A 9,146-nucleotide genomic window follows, 5' to 3' on the forward strand; every position below is an offset into this window, starting at 1 on the left:
TAGCTAACATTATTTTTGCTCCTATTCCTAGCGATGGAGGAGTACGGAGAGATTTTTTGTTCGGTTGAGAAGTGGTGTCTCTTGGTCAGCAAACTAAACTCTAGGCAGAAAACGCGGTTTGCGAGCACTAGTCTTGAAAAAATGTTGATGATTCCTAGTGTGCTGATGCGAAAATGTTTACTCAAGTTTATTATTAAATCGTATGCAATGGACAGAAAAAGGTTCATCATGCCATCAAAAAACGGTGCGATTTCATTGCGCACCGAAGATGTGTATGACATTTTTGGGCTACAGAACAAGGGCAAAGATGCCATGAAAGCCCTAGGTAAAGGGGGGTTAAAGGCGAAGGTGAAGGTGCCTAGTCGTTTTGTAGATTCGAAAATGGGGCAAATGATGATAGACGATCTGATTGACAACATCGTTGCCAGTGGCACGTACGATGATGATTTCCTCCGTAGAATTGTTCTGGTTCTTCTGGGCACGGTTCTTGCACCACAGTCCACCAGAGAAGTTCCTAATGCTTAATACAAGTTAGTGCATGATGTGGAGGCCATCAAATCATATAATTGGAACGCATTTACTTTACGCGTTTGCGTGGAAGGCATCACAAAGACCTTGTCAGATCTTGAAAATTTTACTTGGCCGATCGGAAACCTTGCCCTCATACAGGTAAACCTTATGTTATATTTGTTTATTTGAAACTAAAGTTTGTGAAAAGAATTTGCTGATATACTTCATGTTTGTGCAGTACATGTTTTGGGAGAAAGTGCAGCCACTGGATGAAGAGGCATTTGATCCACTAGCTCATGAGTATCTGTTGATGGTCAATTGGTCAGAAGATGAGGCTATGAAGCGTGACGCGTACGACACGGCATACGGCCGTGGTAATGGGACGGTAAGTTTTAATGGTTCCAACTGCATGCAATTATGTTGCTATTTATGTGTTGAGAAATTTATATTGATTTAATATGTAACAGATTGATGTCGTGATAAGTGAGAAGTACAGACAGACATTAATTGCTCAGCAAGGAAGAAAGGCAGAGGAAGAATTAGAGCAAGAAGATGGAACAGATCGTGCCCAAAGAAGGAAAGATAATAGAGACGAGGCTTCTTCCAGCAGGGATACTACATTAGATCAAGTGATGAAATGCATCAAAGATATGCAAAAATAAATTAGACTGCTCCCTGAAAAATGTGCTGAGGTCAATACTGATGTGTATTTCAGTTTGCATGGGATTATTGATAATTTATGCATGTAATAAATAATTTCGATGTGTCATTGCAGATTGTAGTGCAGAAGCTAGAGAAGGAAGGTCTTGCCTTCAGGGGGTTTCGTGATGACATTGAGTTTGTGGAGCATAGTGAAGCGTGGATGGGGAAGTATGGTCCATCAAAATATAAATCAAAATATTGGACAGATGTAAAATCAACTCCCGCAAAAGAAGACATGGACAACAGGGTGGATGCATCCTTCACCACCGGGAACGGGAAGAAATTGGCGCGTGATAAAGGTGTGCATCACAACACACCTGGTACAGGAGATGAAGGCGACCCCTTCGTTATTTATGACAGCGGTAATTCACCCGACCCATCTCTTGAGACGGTAGCCACGAATGAATTTCCACCTTTTACTTCAACCCCCAAGAATATGAATGAAGTGTCAGACGGGTCTACCGCCGATAAATCTGAGGAGTTTAGTATGGATAGTCTGAACACCCGTATTAAAAATGCGAAAGAAAGTGGCACTCAGGAGAGTGATGGGAAGGAGAATGATGGGAAACGCAAGAGGAAACAGTCAAAATATTGCCTTTCACCTTACCAGCAGAACGGTGGATGTAAACGTGCAAAGAAAAGTAAGTGCTAAGTAGATTATTGTAGCAACATACTTCTGTCCTTGCATGCACACTTTATTAACTCATTGTTTCTTACTATTTTAGGTCTGTTTGGTATAAGAGCTGCTATGATTAATACTGATTACATTAATGAGGATCACATAGAGGCCGCAAAGATTTATATCCGGACACTGGCAGACTCGGAGAAGCTTCGCAGGAAAACTGTCGTGCACATGACGGGAATTGGTGGGGAAACATGTACACCTCATATGCTTGAAGCCATCATTTCGAAAAAATGGTTGCATGGCGGTGTAAGTATTAGCAATAAGTTATTAAGTTGACATGTCATTTGCATATAAATTATCTAATAGGCGTATTGCTGTTATGTTATTTTGTAGGTCATCAATTGTTATTGCAACCATATGCAGACCCATAATCCTCATGCTGACCGTCACATATTATCATCTTGGGTGTCCCACTGGCTTATTCTTCGTGCTGATGGAAAGGTTGTCAACTCTAAGAGGCATTTTATGGATCATTTCACAAACCAAACTAAAATGGTGTCTAGAGTTACTGAAGAGTATTTCATCAAAGATAAGGTACTTCAGTTTAGTATGATCATTCGTAGTATATCCGTGTGTACACCAACATGAATAAACTTTGTTGTAGGCATACTTTCCTTTTCATGTGGAACAAAATCATTGGATAACAGTTCTTATGCACAACAAGAAAAAAGAGTTTCAAGTATTAAACTCTACTGGTAAATGCAGCAAAAGAATTCTTGCAAAGATTGCTAAGCTGGTAAGCTTACAACGTTACATAAAACAATATATATTTCTTCGAAAAGTACTTCATATGGATTTGTCAATTTTATTTCAGAGGGCAGAGATAGCTATTGATACAAAGGAGGTGAATGCTCTTATTGAAACGGATCATCATGATGTATCTTCCTGGCCAATAAGGGAGTACAATATGCCGTCACAAAAAGACGGGTATGTTGCAAATGTTGAATTAGTATGTACTTGTATGATCCATCAATAACTGACTTGTGGTTTCTTGCAGAGTCTCTTGTGGTCTTTTCGTGGTGAAATGCGTTCAACACTGGGACGGAGATGGTTGGGCATTTGAGTTCGATCAAGATGAGGTTAATGCTTCAAGGGGACGCATTCTAGCTGAAATACTTTTTTCAGAGTGCAACACGAAGGAAGTAGTGAAAGAGAAGATCCTCAAGATCATGGAGACCAAATGAGTAGGAGGATGGGGTGTTGGCTATTATCTCCACTAAATAAACGTGTCGTTGTCGGTATCTTGATACAATTTACAGATTAAGACATCACCTCTATATTGTAATGTGGCATGGTTTAGCAAGTTCCGCAACTAAATAAATGTGCCGTGGTCGGTATTTGCTACAATATCTATTTTCCAATGTCACTTTTATTTGCATCATTGTCGGTGACACTCTTATTTGCATCATTGTGGGTGATGATATTTTTTTAATGAGTATATTTGTTCTGCACTTTCGTAATAGTAAAATAATATTTTTTAAAAATATTCAGAAAAAAATGCCCAACCACCGCAGCCGGGCCCATAATGGGGAACAGATCATACCCAAATCAAGCCCAAAGGGGGCGACTCGGGCGGCTGATAGAGCCCACTAATGGGCCCGGCAACGGGGTCCAACAGGGCTGCGGGCATGTATAAGAGAGGAGCTCGGTGGAGGGGGCGGAGGCAGCTATTTAAGCCGCTCCTCGCGCCCCCCGGCTTCCGAGGTGGGACTAAAAATAGCGTCCCCGTCGCGCCCCACACTGCACGTGGTCGCCGCAAGGCTCAGGAGGCCTATTGTCTCGGGTCGGCCCAGTTCATCCCAATGAAAGCACGCCGCCACTCGGCCCCCCCGGCCCACGCACACTCCCCTCCCTCAGTGCACGCGGCCGCCGCAGGGCTCATGAGGCCGTTTTCGGCGCTGTCATCGGCCGGCCCAGTTCGGCCCATAGAGGCAGGGCGCCACTCGCCCCCTCCCACGGCCCACGCCCACTCCCCTCCCCCGCGCGCTGCCTCACGCCAGTTTAGTCCCACCTCGGAAGCGGAGGGGCGCGAGGAGCGGCTTAAATAGCTGCCTCCGCCCCCTCTTTCAAACTCCTCTCTTATCACACTGCCCGCAGCCCCATTGGACCCCGTTGCCGGGCCCATTAGTGGGCTCTATCAGCCGCCCGAGTCGCCCCTTTCGGGCTTGATTTGGGTGTATGATTTGTTCCCTACTATGGGCGCGGCTGCGGTGGTTGGGCATATTTTTTTTCTGGCAGTACAAATAAACAGAATTTTGAAACAGTAGCCATATTTTTTTTCTGGCAGTACAAATAAACAGAATTTTGAAACAGTATAAATAAACAGAATTTCGAAACTTCATATAGAAACAGTACAAATCATCACGTAACAGTACAAATCAAGTTTTCTGGCACACATGTGCAAATAAAAATAGCATAGGTTATTCAGACATAACAGTACAAATCATCACGCAACAGTACAAATCAAGTTTTCTGGCACACACGTGCGAATAAAAATAGCGTTATTCAGACATGACTCGTGCGATCACTTTTATTCTTCCTACAAACCAAGCTGCGTCTCTACGCCCAGTTCCTGAACAAAACATAAAGAAATGGATGAGCAAATATAGTTGGTAAAATCAAAGTAGCAACATAACAAAAATAAAAAGGTTGCAACTCACTTCTCGTTCTTACTGCATGTAGCCTTGTTATGACCTGGGAGACCACACAGACTGCACAAAGGACCACTTTTCTTCTCTGTAAAATCTTTTGGCCTACCATTCTTTGTAATGTCGGGGCCCCCCTTCGATCGCCCCTTCTTAGGTGCACCCTTCGTCGAAACTTTCTGAGGATCACCAATACCAGGCTCAACTTGTTGCGCCTTACTTGCCTCCTTCTTCAGTATAGCATACCTTCTACTTCCTACAAGTTCCTCCTCTGAAATCTTTTTCTGCGCTATTATGTTGTCCAGACATTTCATCAACTCGTCGTACAAGAAGGGATCATTTGCTGCAACATGAGCAGCTTCTGCGGTTTTAATGGTTATTGCACTATACCGTTCTCTCTCCAATGGCCCTGACCAACCCCATCCAAACATATCACTCTTCCGCTGCACAGGCAACCCATCTCTCGCATGTTTGGACAACCGATGCATGACACAACACTTTGGTATTTCAGTTAAGTTCAGATGATGGAGAACAAACAGAATGTGTTTGCATGGCAGCCCTTTCCGAACCATCCTAAGACAACTGCATGTAATAGTTTGTTCTGAGTTACCTGGTTCATAAACAACATTGTACGTGAACTTGTGGTTATCCTTCCATGTCACCATGAATGTTTGACGCCCAATTCCCACGAGCGTCTCAAATATCTCCAGCTGACCCATCTTATGCAAATCATCTTGCAGGATGTAGAAATTAGCAGGTGTGAATACTTTGGCGGCATGCTCCTCAAGGGCCTTATATTCAGTAACCGACAGTGGTTCCTTCTGGAATGCCTCGCAGTCATCGTACGCCTCGTTCTCACGCAGGCGAACTATACAATTCTCATAATGCACCACCAAATCAACAATTGTCATACCGTAGTCCAGGTGAAGGTGAAGGCAGGAGTTGAGGCTTTCACTCCTCTGGTTACTTCGCATACCAAGGAAAAAACCATCGGAAAGATATGAAGCTGCCCAAAGTCTCCTCTTCCTGTACATCCTGTCAAGCCACTCTTCGGTTCTATCCGTCTTCCACTTATCATAGAAAGCTTTCCATCTCTGCTCAAAGTTCGCTTGAGAGGTGGCATAGTACAGGAGCGATCTGAACTCATCCAGTGACTTGTAATGCAGGTGCCTTTGCATATTTTTCTCGATATGCCAGGAGCAAAGACGATGGAAAACATCTGAAAGGACAGTCCGAATAGCCCGGATCATTGCAGCGTCACCGTCTGTAATTATTGACTTTGGCTTCACCTGACAGTTTGCCTTCATAAATGTCTGCAGCAGCCACACGTATGTCCCTTCCGTCTCGTCAGCAATGATGGCACAACCAAACACCGTGGTGCAACGGTGGTTGTTAACTCCGACAAAGGGGACGAACGGCATACCGTATCTGTTCATCTTATACGTGCTATCAAACACGACCACATCTCCGTAGTCCTGATAGTCCCTCCGCGACTGTGCATCGCACCAGAACATACTCTTCAATCGCCCTTCCTTGTCACGCACATACTCAAAAAAAAAAAAAACTCAGGGTCCTTCTCCTTCCTGCTCCTCATAATGCCAACTGCCGTCTCTGCATCTCCCTTTGCAATGAGCTTCGTTTTTTCTCTGCAACAAAGATTGTAAATGTCCCTCCTGATAAGCCCGCACTTATCGTACGAACCGTATCTGCTGATGAAGTTGTCCATTATAATATGCTTCCTTATCCCGGCCGCTTCCATCGCCAATATCTCCGCCCTTTGGCCATCTCCAATCCGTCTGTGTGACCACAAAAAACAAACCTTGTCGGGCCGAGCCATCGCGTGGTTGTGATCATCCACGAATGATGCGACGAACCAAACGCCACGTTCTCTGTCTAGCTTCACCGCCATATGTGCACCGCAGTCGCAACGAGTCTCCGGTCTAAGCCTGCGCTTGCGGCCCTCCATGGTTATGAACTTGCTCTGCCTTCTCCCTGCCCTGGAGCAAAGAAACCGCCAGTACCGTATCATTCCCGAAGCACCTCGTTTCACCTTCTGTTTCCTGATACTAAACCCGTGCTCTCTGGCGTGATTGTTGTAGAATATGTATGCATCCCCTTGCGACCGAAAGGTCATAGCCATAACCTTCCAATGTGTCTCAAGCATCTTCTGCTCCCTTTGAGCCTCCTCAATATCAATCTCTCCCTCATCGTGATCAAGTACAAGACCATCTGACTCCTCCTACAACATTCATTTGAAAATATATATGTCAATTACTATCATTTAAATCATACTATTGATCGACGTACAACATCTAACAACTAACCTGGCTCCAGTTATCTGCAAATGATTCCTGCCAATTATGTTGCACATTGTTAACATCCACATCTTCCTGTAAATTTGTACACAAAGATATATAGTTAGCCATGCCATACTTTGCAAATTCAAAAATAAAAACAAAATATACGCCACTTACGTTCTCGCTATTTGCGCCATGTTCATTATTATCAAAATCCTCCGGAGGTAAGATATCATATGACGAGACGGAATCGTTGTCTCTGCTGTCATCATCTTCGTTCAAATTATCGTTATCGGTCTTAGTCACCTTATCAGTACCATTCTCGTCCCTCCCGAATGCGGATTCTTCGTCCATGTCAACACGCCAAACTCACAGAACTGCAAACCATTTGAAGTGTTGATTACAACAAGGACAAAAACTCATGTTGGTTTGCAAAAAATAGAAAGACGTGTAATCCATGAACCCAGCAGCTACCATGAATTTTTTCTTAAAGCAATGGTTCAAACAACACTTTTTTGTCTTGTGTGAAACAAATAGTTGAGGTTGCCCATCGGTGTGTGCATATTGTGTGATGTCGTCACGACATAAATAAGCGTTCCTTAAATTAAGTCTGGCCTCCATTTACATTCTAGATTCATCACTTAACTAGCCCTAACTTATATCCATCATGCCCGCTAGGTTTAGATGACAAACCTTGCCCCGCGGTGTAGGCGTCGCCGGCGTTCGACGACGGCAGCTGTCCCCGCCTTGAATCTAGCAGCCGGCGACGTGCACGACGAGCCACCGGCCGGATGTTTGGCAGGATCCGCGACGGGGGGTGGGGAGAGTGGTGCGGAGGCGGCGTGGCACGTCGGGCCCTTCACGTCCGGGGGGTGGATGATGACAGTGAGATGCGGCGACGCACGCCGTTGGGACGGCGACGGCGGTGTCTGACGGGGTCGGACGGCGGCGGCGGACGGGGTGGGAGGGCGGCGATCCGCGGGGCCGGCGATCGGATGTGGTGGGTGAGTACACGAGGTGGGTGGGCGAGTAGACGGGGTGCTTGGACGCACGCCGTTGGGACGGCCACGGCGGCGTCGGACGGGCTCGGACGGCGGCGGCGGACGGGGTCGGAGGGCGGCGATCCGCGGCGGCGGCGATCGTATGGGGCGGCCGAGTAGACGAGGTGGACGGGCGAGTAGATGGGGTGGGCGGGTAGATCGTGCGGGCAGTTTTTTTTTTTTGCATGCGCGCGGTCTACGTACGTCAGTTACATCCGTATAATACGAGCTGGGCATACCTTTCTTTCGTATGACCAATCTGGGGGGTCTACCGAAGCAAGGCCCGTCTTCTGTTTGGATTTTACTCGCAGCCACGCTTGTGCACTTGCAGTTTAATTTGTGCCTTCTTGGCGATTTCTAGCACGAAACTAGTAGTATTAAACGACACCCATTTTGGTGCTTGTATGGAAGAAAAAAAGAGTGTTTTAGAAACTGTATTCTTGAAAATTCCTATGATTCGGCTAGGTGGAAATTCCTCGAGCTTGTCTTCAATTCGCAAGGTTTTAATTTGCTGCTAGTGTATACTGTAAGCGCTGACCATGGTTCTTGTGTTGTGGCAGGGAGGCTGGCATGGCATGAAGAGGCCAGCAGAAGCAGTTACGGAGTGCAAGTCTAGCTAGTGGCAGAAATGTTGTTTTTGTAAATATGTTTGCTTGTGTGATGAGACCAAATGTAACTGTATTGATGTGATTGAACTAACTGTTAGCGTTTTACTACATAAGAAGGCACTGTCAGCATTTGATACCCCTCCTTTTTGCTCCAGCGCTTAAATCGCTGAACTGTTTGCGTAAGCTCTCCTGCAGCGCTTCGTCATTGATATTTCAGAGTTCACTGCTGAGTCGCATAATGTGGAAAGCAGAGATACATTGCAGACAAACAATAGAATGAAAATAGTAGTGACCTTGTTCATGTTCATTCATGCTTCCACATGGCTCTGGCAGCGACGACTCTGATGTGGATGTGCTTGCTCTCCGCATCGCACTGCGCTGATCGCAGCTAGATTGGGGCGACAACAGCGGAAGTAGCTCATGCTCGGACGCGCCGTCCCCCTTCGCCCGGCGTTGCTGTGCGGGCGACGTTGTCGGGTCCTCCCATCCGGCACGCAGGACTGAGGGCAGCTTCGCTTGCTCCGCTCCACTACAGGTACGCCGGCCCCTCCCTTCCTAGCCATCTTCGGAGGGCGTCCACGGGAACAGTTGGATGCTCATGGCCTCGTCGGAGTTGGGCCAGTCTCGGATGCCCGAGTCGGAGGCGCGGGCCGCACAGC

At 46.2% G+C, this 9,146-nt stretch overlaps 1 long non-coding RNA gene across 1 annotated transcript in view; it reads left to right on the forward strand.

The window, feature by feature from the left end:
• Nucleotides 1-8,620, forward strand: part of LOC119332629 — a 17,648-nt gene extending 9,028 nt beyond the window's left edge. Inside the window, exon 3 of the long non-coding RNA XR_005161065.1 lies at nt 8,440-8,620. This is a non-coding gene — a long non-coding RNA (uncharacterized LOC119332629). The remainder of the gene's footprint in view (nt 1-8,439) is intronic.
• Nucleotides 8,621-9,146: the final 526 nt, after the last annotated feature.

Source organism: Triticum dicoccoides, chromosome 7A (genome assembly GCF_002162155.2).
Source record: "Triticum dicoccoides isolate Atlit2015 ecotype Zavitan chromosome 7A, WEW_v2.0, whole genome shotgun sequence".
Classification (NCBI taxonomy): Eukaryota; Viridiplantae; Streptophyta; class Magnoliopsida; order Poales; family Poaceae; genus Triticum; species Triticum dicoccoides.